Here is a 20,295-nt window from a genome sequence, read left to right on the forward strand (position 1 = left end):
GTCTGTATATTCAAATGTAAGACGGTGTTTGACGAGACTTTTGAATTTCACATGCAGTGTAATTCAGTTAAACTGAGGTATATAAAAGTTGCACTAAAACTGGTGCACATCATCGTGAACGTTTTTATGCTTTATATTTAAAAACGATAAACTTATTAGATTTGCAATATTTCAAGATTTCCAAAACTGCCCTTTGGGTAAGTGAAATGCATTTTGTTCTGTAATCACGACGCTGAAAAAAAAAACTTCAGTTATACATACCTATTAAATTCGAAAGCTATTATTTTTCGTTTTGTCAATAACAGATATATACGTATAATTTCCCAATTCCTATCACATTCCGCAAGTAAATGGTTTGAAAAGAGGTTAAATACTTTTTTTTAAAAACTTCCTCTAAGTTTACTGTTCGTTGACGAGGAACCCACTTTGAGACTAATAATGGTTGGAGACGGCTTGAATGGGTAATGAAGAAAAACTTTAATATAAGTTTAGCATAACAGCAAATGTACAACGTTTCGACAAGGTTTTGTCATCATCACGTTCTAGTAGCTTACACTGACACAGATATAGATATACAGTATAGAACAAAGAGGTCACATGACCGAATACTGTTGCAAAACACAGTAATTTTAAACAAAGAACCCAACATAAACAAACAAAAATCAAGGATTCTATATTAATTGGACAAAACAACCCTAATCTAAACCAACACCCTGGGGTGCCAAGATATTTCTTCTAAGTCTTGCAACAGTATCCGGTCATGTGACCTCTTTGTTCCATACTGTATATATATATATATCTGTGTCAGTGTGAACTACTTGTACCTGATGATGACAAAACCTTGTCGAAACGTTGTACATTTGCTGTTATGTTAAACTTATATTAAAGTTTATCTTCATTACCCATTCAAGCCGTCTCCAAGCATTATAAGTTTACTGTTGTTTGGTTAAGTCACTAATCTTAAGTTCTTTCCACTTTCACTCTGAAATTCCCCCATTAAAGTCCATATATATATATATATTGTATCATATTGAATAGTTTTACGTTTTATCTGTTACAAAGATAAGAAGAAAGTACTTTTAAAAATTGTGTGTCTAATCATTCTTTTTCTATATGAAATACACGGGAACTCAATAGTAATTGGTGGGATTGATTGCAATATTGATGTATTTTTTTATTAAGTTTTTTTGTTTATTCACATATTATTGGGGCCCTGTAGCCAAAGAAATTCTGAACTCGTAAGCGATTTGGTGTATAAGTAGTTTGGAAAAACGTGCTTTGAAAGCCAAAGCGGCTGATATAACCTCATTGATAATTCTACGGTTAATACCATTCTCATTTCCTAACATCATTAAATCTATATATGTTTTCTATATGGTTATGAAAATATGATACACACACTCGAAGGTATATAGCAATTGATAGTTAAGGTAAATATACGTTTATTTTACTTTATTTGATTGGCTTTACTTTGTATGCTTATAAGATAATTCCCGGGCCTAAACTAAGTATGGTATGTTTAGCGAAGATAAAAACACTCACAGCCTACATATGACTGTGACACCCACTTTTTGACTACTGCTGATGTGGATTTGTACAAGACAGAGCACGTGCAACCCCACTATATAAAATATTTACATTTCCTTCTCAATTTCTATTTGAGTTCCCAAACATAAGATAATAATTATTCTATTATTTCTTTGACCCAACTATAATTTATAAAAAAGTGTATATTTGGACTAACGTGATCCCCAATGACACTGAGGTATGTCTGCGGACTTACAATGCTAGAAACCGGGTTTCGATACCCGTGGTGGGCAGAGCACAGATAGCCCATTATGTAGTTCAAACAAACAACTAATTAACTGTTAGAACAAAGTATAAAACATATAATTATGAAGAATTTTAACTCAACACAATTTTTAATACATAAACAAGATGTTCACCCTGTTTAAGATGTTTTAAAGTTTTGGTTCAATAATTTTCCGAATCGAATGAAAAACGTTTTCGAAAGTTTCTGTGATAGTATAATAACTGTGGATAAATTACTTGTAACTATCGGAAACGAGCTATTACATTGAGCATCATTATTTACGAGAGATAAAAAGTCCATAAAAATTGGAAGTAAATACTTATAACAGTTAAAATGGCAAGTAAAGTTTTTAATCATTTATTTCCAAAAACAGGAAACCCAAGAACTAACCTAGATGAAAACCCCTTTTCTTGCTTGGTAATAATTATTTAAAATAAAAGATTGAAAAATATTATAAAATATTATAATGGCTTACAAATCGTTGTTTACTTACCTGTTGTTAAGTGTTATCCATACTTAACAACGTTTTAATAATTATCTAAAACAGATTAATTACCTTAATATAAACTGAGTAATGATTCTTAGAATAAATAAAACCTTCAGTAACAATTTGAAAATAAATATTTATAAAAGCTAGAAACTCTGTTATAACTTCAAATTGTTAATTTACAACAGGCGATTGTTTGTTTGAAGTTATGCACAAAGCTACACAATGGGCTATTTGTGCTCTGCCCACCACGGGTATCGAAACCCGTTTTCTAGTGTTGTAAGTCCGCAGACATACCGCTGTGCTACTGGGGGCACAACAAACGATTAATCATTATTACCATAGAAATAGTTATTTACAACAGATAGAAAACCCTATTATTAACTAGGAAATATTTTTTCACAACGGACAGAAAACCCCCTATTTACTAGAAAATAGTTAACTTTGTAATTATTTTCTATAACAGATGTAAAAACAATTATTAAGATGGGTTTGATTATCCATAAATTCATAATAAACGTAGAACCCATTATTAACCTAGGAACAGGTATTTACAACATACGGAAAACCCATTACTAACTTTTGAATAGTTACTTATAACAGACGGATAACATATTATTAAGTTTGATTCGGTTAATAAAACAAACGGAAAACCCATTATTAATTTGGGAATAGTTATTAATAACAGACGAAAAATAAATTATTAATTTAGCAATAATTATTTTCAATAGACAAATAACCCATTATTAATTTGAGAATAGTTATTTACAATAGACATAAAATCCACGATTAACTAAAAATGGTTACTTACGACACATAGAAAACACGTATTAACTTGGAGACACCTGTATACAATAGTTGGAAATCTAACTATTAACTAGGAAATATATATAAGAGATGGAAAATCCATTATTAACTAGTAAACAGTTATTTGCAAAATATGGAAAACCCATTATTAACTTGATATATATTTGCAATAGACGGAAAATCAATCATTATTTTTGAAATAATGATTTACAAAAACCCATTATTAACTTGGGAATAGCTATTTGTAAAAGACTGAAAACTCACTGTTGACAATAAAATAGTTATTTAAACAAATAGAAAAACCCATTACAAATTGAGAACGGCTATTTTTCACAGACGGATAACTCACTATTAACTTGGGTTTGGTTATTCATAACAAATGGAAAACCTATTATTCACTTATTATTTACAACAAATTAACAATAAGTAACGAGTATGTTGGTGATAAAACACCTGTATAAGGAAAAAGTGACCTACAAAATGATATTGTAATAAAAACGCACAGTATTGTTTAATAAGCCTATGAAAAAGACAGACCTTATTCAGAGTAACTAAGAAAAGTGTTACTGAGGTTTTTGGATACTTAATATTATTGGCAGAGTATTCTTGGAACATATCTTTCTTCCTTACAATTGATAGTCCATTATTCTTGTTCTCAATAAAACAGCTGTTTGTGTCTTAAAGTATGACGTTGTGTTAAAGGAAGTAGGTGCACATAAAGTTAAAGAAGTGCTCTAAGCCATTACTTAAATCTAACAATGTTCGGCTTGGCTGGATAGTACTGTGGCGACGGATAAAGACAACGAGATCAGTGGCGTCGCTCTGCTCATGCTGAGCGTCTGCCTTTAGAGGAGATCATGGTGTGATTTCGAACTTCATGGGCTGCAGTAGTCAGTATGTCTTGTGCAATGGAAAACTAACATTTACTACACACGCGCAAGACGTTTCTGCTTACGTGTTGTTTACGTGTTCGTTGAAAGACCAATATCGCGATCTTCCAGTTACGGAAATTGATACTTACATGAGTGCAAAACACATTCTCATGTTCTATCTCTTCTCACTGCTTGTGTTTTACTCGAAATCTATGATAAGGCAATTGATATTCCATTAAAAACAGTGTTTCAAACAACTATCTATCCCTGTCTATCTGTACATCTGAACACTGTTATTGGCAAAGTAACTTGAATATCTGAGCAATTTTTCCGACAACTAAATCAATCACCTTCGCTATTATATCAATATATATCAATCACTATGATTCGTGTTTCAATCTCACCCATTTATCGTTAATCATAATGAAACACAAGATGTCTTGCGACACGCCCCTTTTATTCTGAGTACCACTTCTAACAGGCGTGTATAATATAATATTCTAGTGTAGATGTTGAGAAATATCGCTCAAAACAGAGTGGGGCCTTTAAGAAACGGCTGTCAAAAGTAGTTTGTTTTTGAATTTCACAATGCTGAGCACATTACATCACAGTTTTAGTGTGTTACTTGAAAATGTTGAATGTTGAATTGAACATTACGATTACACAATTTAGTTGCTTAGAATTCTCATGTAAAGCTACACAGGGGCTATCTATGTATAGCTGTTTTTAATTTTGAACCGATAGACTAGATTTAAGGCACCTAGTCAACAGCAACCACCACTAACTCTTGGCTACTCTTGTCTGACCAAACATAGGAACTGACCGTCACTCTTATAGCACACCCACAGTCTCAGAGTTCGGAGTGCTTTTTTTTGGCAACGAGATATGAATTGGGCATGCTAACTACTAAGCCACGACATGCCCAAACTCGGACGAAGCAGTTGTCATACACATATTATCTGTCAATTTGTATTAGCTTCAGACGTTATTGCACTTATTTCGATTAGCTATTTTGTAAGTTTAACATTTACTTATTTTTTCATTAATATTGTGTTTACTAATTTTAGGACATTGCTATTTCTTTCTGAACTTATTGGACATTAGCTTTGTCTGTGTGTAAGACACTTTTAGAATTATCATTCCTTGAACGCTAATGTCAGCTTTAATACTGTTGAAACCGTATCTATGATAGTAACAATGTATGATTGCTAGTGTTAGCTTTAACATTGTTGAAACGTTTACTGTATATTAGTAAGTATGATTGCTGGTGTTGGCTTTAACACCGTTGAAACCGTAGCTATAATAGTAACAATGTATAATTGCTGATGCTGGCTTTAACACTGTTGAAACGTAAACTGTATATTAGTAAGTATGATTGCTGGTGTTGGCTTTAACACTGTTGAAACTGTAGCTATGATAGTAACAATGTATGATTGCTGGTGTTGGCTTTAACACTGTTGAAACGTAAACTGTATATTAGTAAGTATGATTGCTGGTGTTGGCTTTAACACCGTTGAAACCGTAGCTATGATAGTAACAATGTATAATTGCTGGTGTTGGCTTTAACATTGTTGAAACGTAAACTGTATATTAGTAAGTATGATTGCTGGTGTTGGCTTTAACACTGTTGAAACGTTAACTGTATATTAGTAAGTATGATTGCTGGTGTTGGCTTTAACACTGTTGAAACGTAAACTGTATATTAGTAAGTATTGATCGCTGGTGTTGGCTTTAAACGAGTTAGGACACTATTAATGACATTAGTGTTTTTTGATCACTAGAGGTAGTTTCAGCAAAGTTAGAACACTAATACTGACATTGTGCTGTGTTTAGATTAACGCTGATTTCAACAGTATATAGGAATACTCAGTATCTGATCTAATAGGTAGTTTAAAAGATGGAACTTAGTTTTAACCTTACAACAGATCATTTGATTAGTCATCTGACCAGTGAGGAGTGACAAAAATAATAATTTTGCTCAAGGGTGTTTAGTTTTGATCATTTCTTCGGTCACCGTATTTGATGAAATATAACTATTTTGAATTAAGGGCTTCTTCTCATTCATCATACTTTTCAAGAACACCACACTCTGGTGTGGGCAAGGATTATGCCTAAATTTTATACGTTTCATTTGAATTTCTGTCTATGGCAGAGCTACTAAGGTAATCTGCTGCCGTTCCTCATGTTGAACTACTGACCAGAAGGAATGTTTTTATTCAGCAGGACCCTATCACCTACCGTCCACGCTAGGTTTATTTTAGTTTAACTTGGTAGGGATTTCGGTTTAAGTCCTCTGATCCTGAATTCAAGAAGAATTCAGGGTCAGAGGAAACGGGAGGTGTTCAGAAAGTTATTTCTCTTCACCCATGCTTAGGGATTGGCCATCACTCTTATTAGGCACTCAGAGCTAAAAGCGGAGGGGAAGAACCTTAAATTTGGGTTGATACTTAATGTGAACCAATGGATGAGTCGTATATTTCTAGAATTACTAGTATACAATAACATAAAACATCTTTCGTCACTTTTGAAGGGCGTTTAAATGTTTTAGTTTTACAAGGTATTATTTAGGATTAAAGTATTTTTATTAACCCATCTAATCATTAAAGATCAGGTTAAGTATATGCATGTTCATTAGAGAAATAAAGTTTTTAAATCTGTGGCTTATTTGGGTACTGATCCTGATTGAGCAGGAAACGAAACTGGATTTTCCCAACGATATCATATGGACATCGCAGTCAAAAACACTCCTTCAGCTGTTTTGTAGTTAGTATGTTCAATCTGAACAGCTGAATATCAGACACACGGGTTAAACGGCCTTGTCAGAGAGTCCAAAGTTCGGTCTTAGCCTACCCTAATTTAGAGCTGATTGCAAAAGAGAGGAAACCAGTCAGAGCGCCCACCGCCTACCTGACTACTCTTATCCGTATAACAGGTTGACGCTCACAGGTGAAAGAACGGAGCGAATGTAGCTTCATATCTCGGGCTTTAACCTTGGGCCTACCAATACACAGCCTGACATGCTAATTATTAAATGTTGACAATATAAATACTCAAAGTAAATTTTAAAAACTTAAATTTTATAACAAAAGGAACGTTATTTGTATTTTATGTTTCTTTTATGTTTACAACTCTTACTCCTGAATTAGCTGATGTCGGGTGTCAAAAACCAAACGGTCACTGTGGTAAATCTTCAGTTTTCTAGTTACAACGTAGTTCTGCTTCAACATTGAGGTTTCGATTTTCTTCGAAGGTTTTAGAATATTTCGAATAGTTTATGCGAGTAATGCAGCATCGATTTTTTCCAAATACACAGATGAGACTTTGACCTTTATCAAGTTTCAACAAACTCATATGTAATATACTCCGTGGTCTCTTTTTTTCCCAGAATTTCAAAGAAATACAAACACATTTTTTGAATTATTTATTTCTAAATGCTTCAAGTTCAAGAATAGTGATTATTGTCGCACGTCAATGGAAAGATGATATAGGCAAATAAAAGGCTTACCACCACTAGTATTCCATCTCTTCGTTTTCATTGAGATTCGGTAATGGTTTTCGTTAAAACTAGAATTTGAGAAAGAAAAATATAGTTTTCTTTACTGCTGATAAATGTATGATATATATATACATAGACACATACTAATATTAACATCAATTTGTACAATCACTATTCAAATCGTCTGATACAATTTTAGGGTTTAAAATATTTAGCATACCATTAAAAGTTTTGAAAGAAAAGATTTAAAATGCGATATTTAGGCTGCTTTTAAACTAGCATAAAATGTTCATGGTGTTAGTGTATTAATGTGTGTCTCTCTTAATGTCGTACGAGTGATGTAGTTTTATTATGCACTTTAATTCTGAATTTATGTGATTACGTTCAGTGTTTTTTTCCTCCTAATTATGGAGTTAAATTAGTTTTCTGTTCTTTTTATTGAGCGTTAAATTATCCATAACTTGTGATATTCGGATGACGTAACACTGACTAGAGAGGACAAACATTTAAAGAAATAAAAGGGATTTTATGACTCCAGGAAATATCAGTTTCTTCAGCTGTACGTCACAACCAAGATTTTAACTGTGGTACAGTCTGAGAACTTGCCGAAGCTGTAAGGAGAAAAGTTGGGTATTTAGGCTAATGATAAGATCATTTCTTTCACACAGCTTATGCTTTTGTCTGTTGGATCTCGTGCAAAGTTCCACGATCGATATTTGTGCTACCCGTCTTTAATTTTGACGGCAACTGGTCAAAAGCACCCACCGCCAATCTTTGGTGTGTTCGAATGATGAGATTTGATCGCAATCTGTATAACACACCCATTACCTAAAAGTACGAAGCACGATTTTGTTTTCGGCGACAACGGGACTGGAACCACGGAAATCTCAGCTCCACAGTCCAGCGAGCTAACCATTGGGTCGCGCTTGATCTGATCACTTATGTGAAGGAGCTCTGTTGTGTCGAAACTTTTTAATGCGCTTTGGAATTGTTTATAATTCTATATTGAATACTGAACTGAAACGGAGAAACGATTTGCATCATTGATTGTAGGATTGTATACTTTTAGTTATATGTCTTACACCGTTTCGTTTTATAACATTGTAGGGCATTATTTTACGAAAACATAGATGGGATTTTCCTAACCATTTCTTAGAATAATATTCCAGTCTCTGAAGCATTTTAGTCTTATATATATTGCGAACCGTTCGAGCATTCGTCTGTTTCCCGTTTACGGCGGACGCTTCCCGCGCTGCGTTTGAAAAGCTGCGCACGTAGGCAAAGCTCAACATTCGTATTTGAAATGATAGAACGGGCATGAGTAATATTGACGTCATATCTCATTTCGCAAGTAGGATATTCTACACTAAATTGTTATGAATTAATCACACTATCATTCACATTTCAAAATGTGACGTAACTTAAAGAATAAAAATGTAGATTTACCGTATGTTATTGTTGAGCAGCTCTTAATTAGCATGACTGAAATGCTCAACAATTACTTTTCGCGGTGGGCGGTATAAGTAGCTCAGAGCTTTGGTTCTGAGTGAAACCAAGAGTGCAACATAACCTTTTCAAAGTCCGTGAAATAATTTAAGTTAATAGATTAATTTAAACCTTTCTTGTCACTGGGGACGGGTACTTTTGCTTGTGTTATACATAACTACATAGGTGTCAAAGCGTATCGTTTTGCTTTATTGGGGCTATAGTATTGTATATTAAATTGTTCTATATTATTGTATTTCTAGTTTTGGAAGTGACATCGTTGGTTTTTATTATTGTTTTAAAGTATTACATGTTGCAATGCCCCCCAGTGGCACAGCGGTATGTCTGCGGACTTACAATGCTAGAAACCGGGTTTCGGTACCCGTGGTGGGCAGAGCACAGATAGCTCATTGTGTAGCTTTGTGCTTCAAACAAACTTGTTGTAATTTTAATATTTTACATTTACAACACGGATGTTATACATAATAGTAACAATAAATCGTTTAAAACGTTTAATCGTTATATTAACTCGAATGTAATGGTTATTTCAACAGTAACTGTGTTAATAATGCAGTAAACAATTTACTAGAAGTATTACAGCTCAGTTTTAACGCGGTGGAAATGTATTTTTGGTATCTTTACATTTTCCTTCTCACTTTTTATTCTCTAAAGGCAACCTTTACTGATTCGTTTCTTTTTTATGAAGGCAGGTTTAATAAGCCCGCAAACGACCCATGAAGAGCGTCGAAATTTATGTCCAATGAATCAGTCTTTTCATGAGTGGGCTTTGTTGCTTAATAAACCCGTTAAGGGTTTAAAACTATTTTCAATAAATCTAGACATAATATATCAACGTAGTGAAAACGTGTTTTGAAATTATTTCGTATTTACACATGTTTCTGGATTACTTTCGTGTAAAATTGTGTAGTATTTCAAACTGGTATTAAAAACTTCATAAGTATTGAACCTATTCTGTCGGTTTCAAATTGCCGTATTTATACTGTTGTGTACCACTGTTCTCATATTTCGTTTAAGTAGGTAGAATTCTAGCCATTGACTTGGGTAATCCTTCCATCGTTTAAGTGGGTTCTCTTCCAATCACCTACGTGAATAATAAGTAGCCTAATCATTAATCTATCATTTACGTGTGTAATCTTATCATCTACGTAAGTAGGCTATTCCCCTAATCCATCATTTACGTGGGTAATCTTTTTATCATCTACGTACGTAGTTTAGCCATTAATCCATCATTTACGTGGTTAATCGTCTTATCGTCTACTTGAGTAGTCTAGTCATTACTTCATCACTTACGTGGTTAATCTTCTTATTGTCTACTTGAGTAGTCTGGTCATTAATCCATTACTTACATGGTTAATCTTCTTATCGTCTACTTGAGTAGTCTAGTCATTACTTCATCACTTACGTGGTTAATCTTCTTATCGTCTATTTGAGTAGTCTGGTCATTAATCCACCGTTTACGTGGTTAATCTTCTTATCGTCTATTTGAGTAGTCTGGTCATTAATCCACCGTTTATGTGGTTAATCTTCTTATCGTCTATTTGAGTAGTCTGGTCATTATGGAAACAACTAACTTGATGTAATGTAAAAAAAAAGTATGCTTATTATATTATATTTAGCCCACATTGATACTTCTAACGTGAATACCTGTGCTCAGCTGCAAAGTTCAACCCCCCCACATGATTCACAGAGGCTTTAATGTATCGATGAAACTCCTCCATTATCCCAAATTAATTCTATAGCTAACCCAAGGAGCTCCATACTCGAAAGCAACTCCTGTCAGTGCAATCACCTGTAGTACCTGAACACATGTTCCATGTTTGGTCCTGCTAAGTTTATGAGTGGGTGTTGAACTCAAATGTAGCATTCCCGCATTCCAAGGTGAAGCAAGAACACAAAATCTGATACCAGATTCTGGTTCTGCGAACATAAAAAGCTACTACTAGGCCTCCATCGTGCATGGGTATTCTTTCACGTACATTTTAGCCCCCCCCCTCCCATTGACTACACTATATTGATAAAGACACACCCTGATTTACTCCGAGTCCGTCTGCTAAGTTCGGTCTTACTAGCTTCAAAAGTTGGGGAAGAGTTTGCAGACAAACAAGTTCACAAACACAATGTAAATTAACATGGAATAAGCTAAACAAAGCAATTAGAGGATAAATGGGATTTATAACATTTTAGCCATGATAAGATAAGACCACTGTTGAAAAATAATGTTAGTTACTTCTCTCATTATGTGATTCATCATGTGACTGAAATATAAGCGACTATTCGTTCAACCTACGTTCGCTTGTAAGTGAACACTTGGGAGAAATACGTGTACATCTTTACAGTTTATGTTATTTCACTTCAATATGACGTATGGTCACCATGAACAGTAAGAGCAGTTTCATATTGATGTTACATGCATGAACCCAAGGTGTTGATAATGTCATGATGTATCCGTAACAGTTCCTCTGAAAGAACTACTTCTAGAGCAGGGGAGCCCAGTACGTAGCTCGACCGCATGTTACTTGAGTAGCTGTTTCAAGTGGCTTGTGACAGCGAGTCACGTAAAAGAAACCATTAATTTGTTACTGAATACAGAACAAAATCAGATAATTGCTTGCAATCTAGTCACGTAAGCCAGTGAATCAATAATGCGAGTCGAATCTTGTTTCCAATTCTGAATGTGGCTTTCGGCCACAAAAGGTTGGGGACCCTTGTTCTAGGGCATCTTTGGTATCTGGAGTCACTTGGCGTGATGTGACCCAAAAGCTTCCCGCCCATGCTAGATGGGATTAAGGACTGGTAAACGTGAAAGTTATTGCATTCAATCAGTTATTCTTCAAAGATTGGGTCAGCCAGTTTAACGCTGTGGAAGGCAGGTGTTGTTATTCATTAGGCTAAAGGCAGGCGTTATTACTCATTAGGCTAAAGGTAGGTGTTGCTACTCATTAGGCTAAAAACTGGCGTTATTACTCATTAGGCTAAAGGTAGGTGTTATTACTCATTAATCTAAAGGCAAGCGTTATTACTTATTAGGCTAAAGGCAGGACCAAATTCATTAGCATGTGGCAGAGCAAAAGATCGTGGGATGTAGTGTAGCATTAATGGTACCATTCTTAAATATGTAGAAGCCAACACGACCTCCAACGCTTGTTCTTGCTAACTCCATTCTTCTACCACTGTCGTATGCGTCACTTTTGAATGAGATTTAGGATTATCTACAAATGAGTATTTGTCTGTTGCCTCTATTTAGAATGAAAGGCAACTTGTCGGTAATAGAATATTGCTCCATGTGTTGTTATTCCACTGAACGATCTTGGAAATCATTCTAGACTGGCTGGTGCCTAGCCGTAAACAGAATGTACTCACTGAAAGTCTGACATGCAATTCAGACTTATGAAGTTTGTATCAACCTTCTCTAGACTGACATGCAGAAGTTGTGGCTTCGAACGTCTGATTCAGTGTCGGACCAGTTACCACGACAGATAGTAATCGTCTGCTAATGTTGTTGATGAAGGTCAACCCTGTAGAGCTGTTTGAGCACCTATACTATTAGTTTGGAAATTATCCCGTATTCTGTTAACGGCACCTTAAAACACTGCCAATTGTGATTAGCCCTCTTCTATTTATCTGATGTCTTTTCAGATGAGCGGAACATCAGCATGTTTCCTAGCCATATCTCATATGCAATATGAAGGGTATTAATCCGCGTAATTCGTTTCAAAATGGCGGTTGAGACAAGACCGTGTGAAACCACTATATATTTAGCATAGGTTGAATGACCAATCACTTACCTTTCAAATCGGCCCGGCATGGCCAGATGGTTAGGGCGCTCGAATCGCAATCTGAGGGTTACGGGTTCGAATCCCGTCCTACTAAACATGCTCGCCCTTTCAGCCGTGGGGGCGTTATAAGTGACGGTCAATCCCACTATTCGTTGGTAAAAGATGTAGCCTAAGAGTTGGCGGTGGGTGGTGATGGCCTTTTCCTCTAGTTTTACACTGATAAATTAGGGACGGCTAGCGCAGATAGCCCTCGTGTAGCTTTGCGCGAAATTCAAAACAAACAACGAAACAAACCTTTCAAATCACTTGACTGACCATCATATATTTGATTTGTATAAAAATTAATGTTGGAGGCGATTAACAGTGGTGATTTTGTTAGCTTATAGTTGTTATATTATATATTTCGATTATACTTTAATTGTTTTGTGCATTGTATAAACTGACACAAAATCATTTGTATTTTACACGCAGTTTTGGAAAAGAAAGGAAATAACTTAAATTCAAGTCTAGAACTTAACTGATAATCTTTGAAGTGAAAAGCTGGGAATAAGCTATCTACCATTTGTTAGTTAACTAGGATTTTAAACAGATTTGAGAAACCAGAACTAATTTTCTCCTAATCAAAAATCTATATAAAAAAGAAAAAGAGTATCAGATATTTACAAATGAATGAAAACCCTATAACCCGAGCGCTTTCGTAAGGTGGAAATTTCTTCTTTAGGGGCAAACTGGGAATTTACAAAGGTTTCCACATTTTTTCCTGAGATTTGTTACTACTCTCTACGTTTAAGAGTTGAACTTTCTTCAAAATACTACGTAAATTATAACAACAATTATATAATATGAATATGCAAGGTAACATTGTTGAAGTGTATATGAACCATCACGTGGCAATCAAAAGGATCCAATTGTATCAAATACTAAATATTTTCATAAATGTACAGTACTGTTATGTTAAACATCTCATAATTATAACGGACCAAGTGGGCATAGTGGTTAATGTAACAAGACTGAGTATCTGAGAATTTATGGTTCAGTGCTCGTTATTGCAAAAACATTATATGAGTGACACCCAATGTTTGATCAGAAAAATGAAGTGTAAGAGTTGGCGGTAGGTTCTGTTGACTGGCTGCCTTCCCTTCAGTCTTACAGTACAAAATTAGCGACGGCTATGCGCAGGTAACTCGGGGATGGCTTTGCGCGAAATTCTGAAACAAAAAGAAAAAACAACAACACTCAATTATCGTACTTTAATAGACGTAGTGTGTATATATGTATCTATCTATGTATGTGACCGAAATGATAAATGCAGTGTGACGTCATCTATAGAACGGCACCGAAAACAAAAATCCATAATAAAATTACACTTTGGGTATTCAAGGTTCAGACAATTAGAAAAATAACTGTAGTATGTGCAACAACCATTTCTTTAACACAGAACACAACTTTAAATAAAAGTACTCTCTTCACAACAAGAACAGAACTTTCACTAGGACTGTATGTGAGGGTTTGATTATATCTTTATTGATGTAATTTGTAAATATAGTATTAAAATGGAGTTTTAAAAACTGTTGTTTTTCAATAAAGGGTACCACTTTTAATATATAAAAACATTACAATTTATATCAGCACAATCCGAGCAATTTTCCCGTGCAGTATTTCTCGGAAAAATCGTGTTTTTTAGAAAATGTTTTTTAATCAGGTATGAATACTACTATTAGTAATTACTAACAGCTGCCCGTAGGGTGGCATTTCTGCTAGTAAATGCAATACTCAATCTGATGGCGTTTTTTGAACAGATTATCACAAACGCTTGCTTAGTTTAATAACTTATTATCATAAGACAGTCAAGAAATGACATACATTTGGATGGTACACATATACAAACATTACCAAACTTTTTATAGTCTAAAATCAGTTATAAGCCAATCTTTTCCTCAGAGTTTTGTGTTAAAGGATATAAATGCACGGAAATGCATTAAATAAGTATCCTATATTACACGATGGACAATTAACAAACAAAGCTATCATGTGTGCTTTTTTAGAATAATAAAGCGAGCGGCTCATAAATATAATTCATTTTGAGCAAAGAAAAAAAAAGAACCAGTCGTTAGAGAAAGCCTTTCTTCCAGTGCTGTAAACTAGTACAGTTTGATACTTGAACTATGACTGTTTTTAGTATACTACTTAAACGAAAATCTCGCTTGAGGGCGCTACTCAGTTTAATCTTTGGTTTTTGTCTCAGTAATGCATTTCTTTGGATTTTGAGGTTGGTTAATAATGTTATAAAACAAAATTATCAGGTTAGCTTAAATATAAGTCTGATGTTACATTACTTTCCAAAGCCTGCAAACATTTCATAAACAGCTTAAATAAATCTACATACAATTTATTATATTTAGTTGACTTCAAATTATTGAAAAATAAAACAACTTCTAATAATAAATATAACATCTATAATTTCCTTAACTGTTATAAAAAATAACAAACGCAGTACCTTCAATTTAAACTGTTGTAATTACATTACACTGTTATCATTGTTGACAAATAGAGAAATTCTTTTTAACTTGTTAAAGCTATTCAGCTGCAGGTAAAACTGTTTATCCTTAACTAGAAGCACTTTCAATTGTTTCTCCTTAACAAGAGTCATTGTTAATTGTTTCTCCTTTACAAGAGTCATTGTAAATTGTTTCTCCTTAACTAGAGTCACTGTTAATTGTTTCTCCTTAACTAGAGTCATTGTTAATTGTTTCTCCTAAAATAGTGTCACTTTTAATTGTTTCTCCTTAACTAGAGTCACTGTTAATTGTTTCTCCTTAATAAGAGTCATTGTTAATTGTTTCTCCTTTACAAGAGTCATTGTAAATTGTTTCTCCTTAACTAGAGTCACTGTTAATTGTTTCTCCTTAACTAGAGTCATTGTTAATTGTTTCTCCTAAAATAGTGTCACTTTTAATTGCTTCTCCTTAACTAGTGTCACTTTTAATTGTTTCTTCTTAACTAGAGTCACTGTTAATTGTTTCTCCTTAACTAGAGTCATTGTTAATTGTTTCTCCTAAAATAGTGTCACTTTTAATTGTTTCTCCTTAACTAGTGTCACTTTTAATTGTTTCTTCTTAACTAGAGTCACTGTTAATTGTTTCTCCTTAACAAGAGTCATTGTTAATTGTTTCTCCTAAAATAGTGTCACTTTTAATTGTTTCTCTTTAACTAGAGTCACTGTTAATTGTTTCTTTCTAACAAGAGTCATTGTTAATTGTTTCTCTTTTACAAGACTCATTGTAAATTGTTTCTCCTTAACAAGAGTCACTTTTAATTATTTCTCCTTAACTAGAGTCACTGTTAATTGTTTCTCCTCAACAAGAGTCATTGTTAATTGTTTCTCCTAAAATAGTGTCACTTTTAATTGTTTCTCTTTAACTAGAGTCACTGTTAATTGTTTCTCCTTTACAAGAGTCATTGTAAGTTGTTTCTCCTTAACTAGAGTCATTGTAAGTTGTTTCTCCTTAACTAGAGTCATTGTTGCTATAAAAATAATAATAACTATAAAGTCAGCGTATACGTAGAAGTTACCTCACAAAAAGTTGTTGTTTTAACAAGATGGCTAACGACATAGTTGCTGTTTTAGCGGATTCAGCTGACGAGAGATTAACAAGCTTTTTAAAACTAATCCAACTCACAGCCCCTTGCACAAACAGAACTTATCTCACGACAAAACTGTTGTTTCAACAGATGGCTAACAACAAAGGTTCTGTTTTAGGGAAGTGAATTAATGAGAAATTAACTGGTTTAAATAATAAGCTATATGAGTAAAGGCCCCGCGTAAGAATAATTTATATGGTGACGAGCCGAGTCAACAAACTAGAGATTAACTTTCCTATAATAAAAGTAAGTTTCATCAAATTAGCTGACAATAAAGATGCAGTCTTAAGTTTGGTAGTTGTTGATTTAACTGTATAAACACACACACAAAAACTGGTGAAAGATAAAACATCTAGCAACGGGGGAAGCCATAAAATTATGTATTACAATTACGATATTTAGTTCCAAACTTTTCAGTTCTAAACACATATGAACATAATATAAAATCTAGAATTTCACATATTGAATTCTTGTAACTAGAGGAATTAAAAATGTTTTAATTATTTAGAAACTGAGCTTATAGAGGTAAATACTGATAGTTGTTAACAGGTCCGTTTTCATTTAAAGATCTACTATAGGGCGTATTCTACAAGCGTTTCAGGAGGTAGAAGCGATGAAAAATCTAAAAACAGAAGTGCCAGCTTTGATTACATGGACTCTAATGCTATTTAGTTAAAGTGCTTATAGGAAGAACTGTGTCAGAATCTAAAGAATGCAGCTACTGAGCAAAATGGCCTAAAGATATAGCCTTCGATTTCAATGAATACTTTATTTTCACTACTTATTATTGATTTTAAATACCCCTGAAAATTTGATGATTAAAAAAGTTACAATTTACTCCTTACTTACGTGAGGCTCCCTATTTATTTTGTTACAACTTACAGGTGGCAAACACAGCAACCCTCACAAGTAAGACTGTATTTCCAGCCGTCCACACGTGATGGTTGAGCGCAATTTTTCTAGCTGGGAATTAGAAACCACACCATGGTAATCTATTATTTGTTCCTCCCTAGACGACGCGACCAAGTTACAATTCCGAACCTTTTAAAGACAGCTATGACAGCACAACCAGCTCGAGTGTTTGCTTCGCTCAAGGAAACAGAAGCTATAGCAGTTGCTAAGCAACTGTTAACGTCAGGTGCACGACACTAGCCCCTGTGGTAGCTTTGGAAACAGCCTGTGGAATAGAATATTGTTAAAACCTTATTCTATTACATCAAATATCGTCTCGGAACCCAAGCAGTGTTTTATTAACGCAAACCATGTTGTTTTTCTTAGTTAGTAAAGCTAGACAGAGAAGCTGTAGCATATCTGAAGGTAGGACCCGGAACTTTCTCGATAAAACTGTTTACCCAGGTATACACTGGTGATTGGATAAAATATTGATGATGAAACCTGTGTAATTAGAGCTTATTTTATCAGCTTCAATTAAACTATTCTCAAAGGAGAACATAAAACCTTCATAACTCGTAATAATATCAAATATACATATGTATGTTATAAATTAATAAAATAAAAATGACAAAATAAGCAGTTAATGTTTTTTTTTGTTAACTTTTGTAGCATTTTCGTAGTTCCAGATTATCATTTAGCTTTATGAACATTTTAATACACCCAAATAACAATATAATAAAAAAAATCCCACATGAAATTAAAATACTGAATTCAAAACATATATCCAGTTTATAAAAACATCATAATTGGCAAAACATAATCCAAAAAATACTAACGCACATTTAAAAATTACAATTCTTGAGCATAAGCTTTCCGTATTTCAGTCTTTTTGAAAATTGCTACGTTTCTTAAAGTGAAAACAGGAAAATATACGGAGTGTTTGGAACAAGGTATTACACTTTTTGTTGGATTTCTCACAAGAAATGTATGTGGATTTAAGTTAATTTCAATATGTTCTGATTGACCAACGTATTTAATTACAAATGTATAGGTAGAAAGATTTATAAAGCTTACCTTACTGTTTTATTAAGTTTTAATATATAAAGGAAAGAGAGCATGAAATCACCTTATGTTTGAATATAGTTTTAAAAGAATCACTCAACTAGGCTCAAAATAAAAATAAACATTGTAAAGAGTATAAAGAATAATTAAACAAAACCACGTTACAAATTAGAAAGTGGGAATGGTATACTGGTGTTTGAAAAATGAGTCACACAGTGATGGGTACATATCATCTACCTATTAGAAGCTGGTATTGGCGCTGAAGCCTAAAATGATTCACATCTAACATTGCACATTTATTGTCTGCAGCAGTCGAACGTTCTGACGTATTCATCTGTTTCGTTGAAATATTGCTAACCATGAAAACAAAAATTCACTTTTGTTTTTTTTACCGTAACTCGGAAATACCACATGAAAACTAACTCTATATCCATACCACGCCCTTTGGTTGACCAAACTTTCGATATTGTATCTAGCTATAGTAACTACATTTTGGTGAGTTAGATACAATTTGAAACAGCAAAGTTAAAGAGGTATTATAAAATTGATGGTAAACAAACACGTTAATTGGAAAGGCAACTAACTGATAAAATAACAACATTTTTCAATAAATTCTATTTTAAATGCTTTTTTATAGATATTGTTTCAATTTATAATGCCAAAAATATTTAATAGCAGTCGTAAGAATTTTAAATTAAGTATTAGCAAAACAGAAAAAGAAAACTGATTAGAATAGTACAAAACAGTTCAATTATCGTTGCAGTGGCTTTTAAAGATTTTTAGGTTCAAATAACATAGAATGATAGAATAAAAGAAACAATGCAAAACTACAGCATAGAAATAATACACATTAGCGTTAAATTCCCCATAATTTGCGCTAAGATCTAAGGATAGAAACAATTACAATTTTTGAAAGTCTTATAAAGCTATTAACCACTCAGAATGCAGTTTTAACCTGTTTAACTTGTCTTCTGAAATCAAATTATTGCATACTTCACTTGTTGAATATCCTTGACTTTTTATGATAATTATTTCGTTAGAAAAAGTCCAGTTATTTTGATTTCTAGATACTTAGAATACTGAGGATTAATCACACTTTAAACTTCTGATGGCCTTAGAACTATTTCCTTCGTGGTCGATCGTCATTCTATTGTTTATAAATATGCACTATTTACTGACCGACGCTCTAATTTTCATTCTAACAAGCTTCTGTAAGGAACGATGTGATCAGTTTTAGACCAAACATCATGAGAAACCTACCACAGACTTTGACTTACCATTCCATTATCATGTTTAAGCAGGCTAAAGGCACAGACAGAAGTTAGTTGGAGCTGAATCGGGAAACCTTACAGATACGTGGTCGAATATGATTGCTGTGATTCTAGTTACTATTATGAAGTTAGGTGTATGGTAACATCGGTTGAAGTTGAGAGAATGTGAGAAAACGGCCAACCTTTGGTCAATTTATAAGGATTTAGGGGATTATAATACTCTAAGTTATTAAAAAAATTATTGGAGTTAGCGGTTATAGCTGCCGCTTTTCTAAGTTCGATGGATTTGGAGACTACAAGATCCCCTATGGTTATGAAACGTTATAAACTGATATACACGAAACAGGTACAAAGCCAAAAAAAGAAAGAGAGCAATTCAGCATGGGCTTTAGAAAGGAGTTCAATGAAAGAAAAAAAAACTAGAGTAAATCCTCAATAGTTGTGGCACTTCAAATTCTTTTAGGTAGGATTAGAGTAAATTAATGTATGACACCTTTTTTCCCCTTTTTCTTAGCTATATTTTTTGTGTGCCAGCAATACCCGATTCAGTTTTGCTGCTCATCAGGATATCTACCAGCCTACTCTCAAATTGAAATTATTTTAGGCAGGATTAGAGTAAATTAATGTATGACACCTTGGGCGTGGTCAGATATATCAATCAAAAGGGTT

General features: G+C 33.8%; 1 protein-coding gene across 1 annotated transcript in view; it reads right to left on the reverse strand.

Annotated features, from left to right (window-relative positions):
• Positions 1-17,564, reverse strand: part of LOC106467413 (Kv channel-interacting protein 4-like) — a 100,888-nt gene extending 83,324 nt beyond the window's left edge. Inside the window, exons 1-2 of the mRNA XM_022396375.1 lie at positions 17,249-17,564; positions 7,485-7,543 (exon numbers count right to left, since the gene is read on the reverse strand). The gene's annotated coding sequence lies outside the window, so the exon portion shown is untranslated. The remainder of the gene's footprint in view (positions 1-7,484; positions 7,544-17,248) is intronic.
• Positions 17,565-20,295: the final 2,731 nt, after the last annotated feature.

Source organism: Limulus polyphemus, unplaced genomic scaffold, assembly GCF_000517525.1.
Source record: "Limulus polyphemus unplaced genomic scaffold, Limulus_polyphemus-2.1.2 Scaffold80, whole genome shotgun sequence".
Classification (NCBI taxonomy): domain Eukaryota; kingdom Metazoa; phylum Arthropoda; class Merostomata; order Xiphosura; family Limulidae; genus Limulus; species Limulus polyphemus.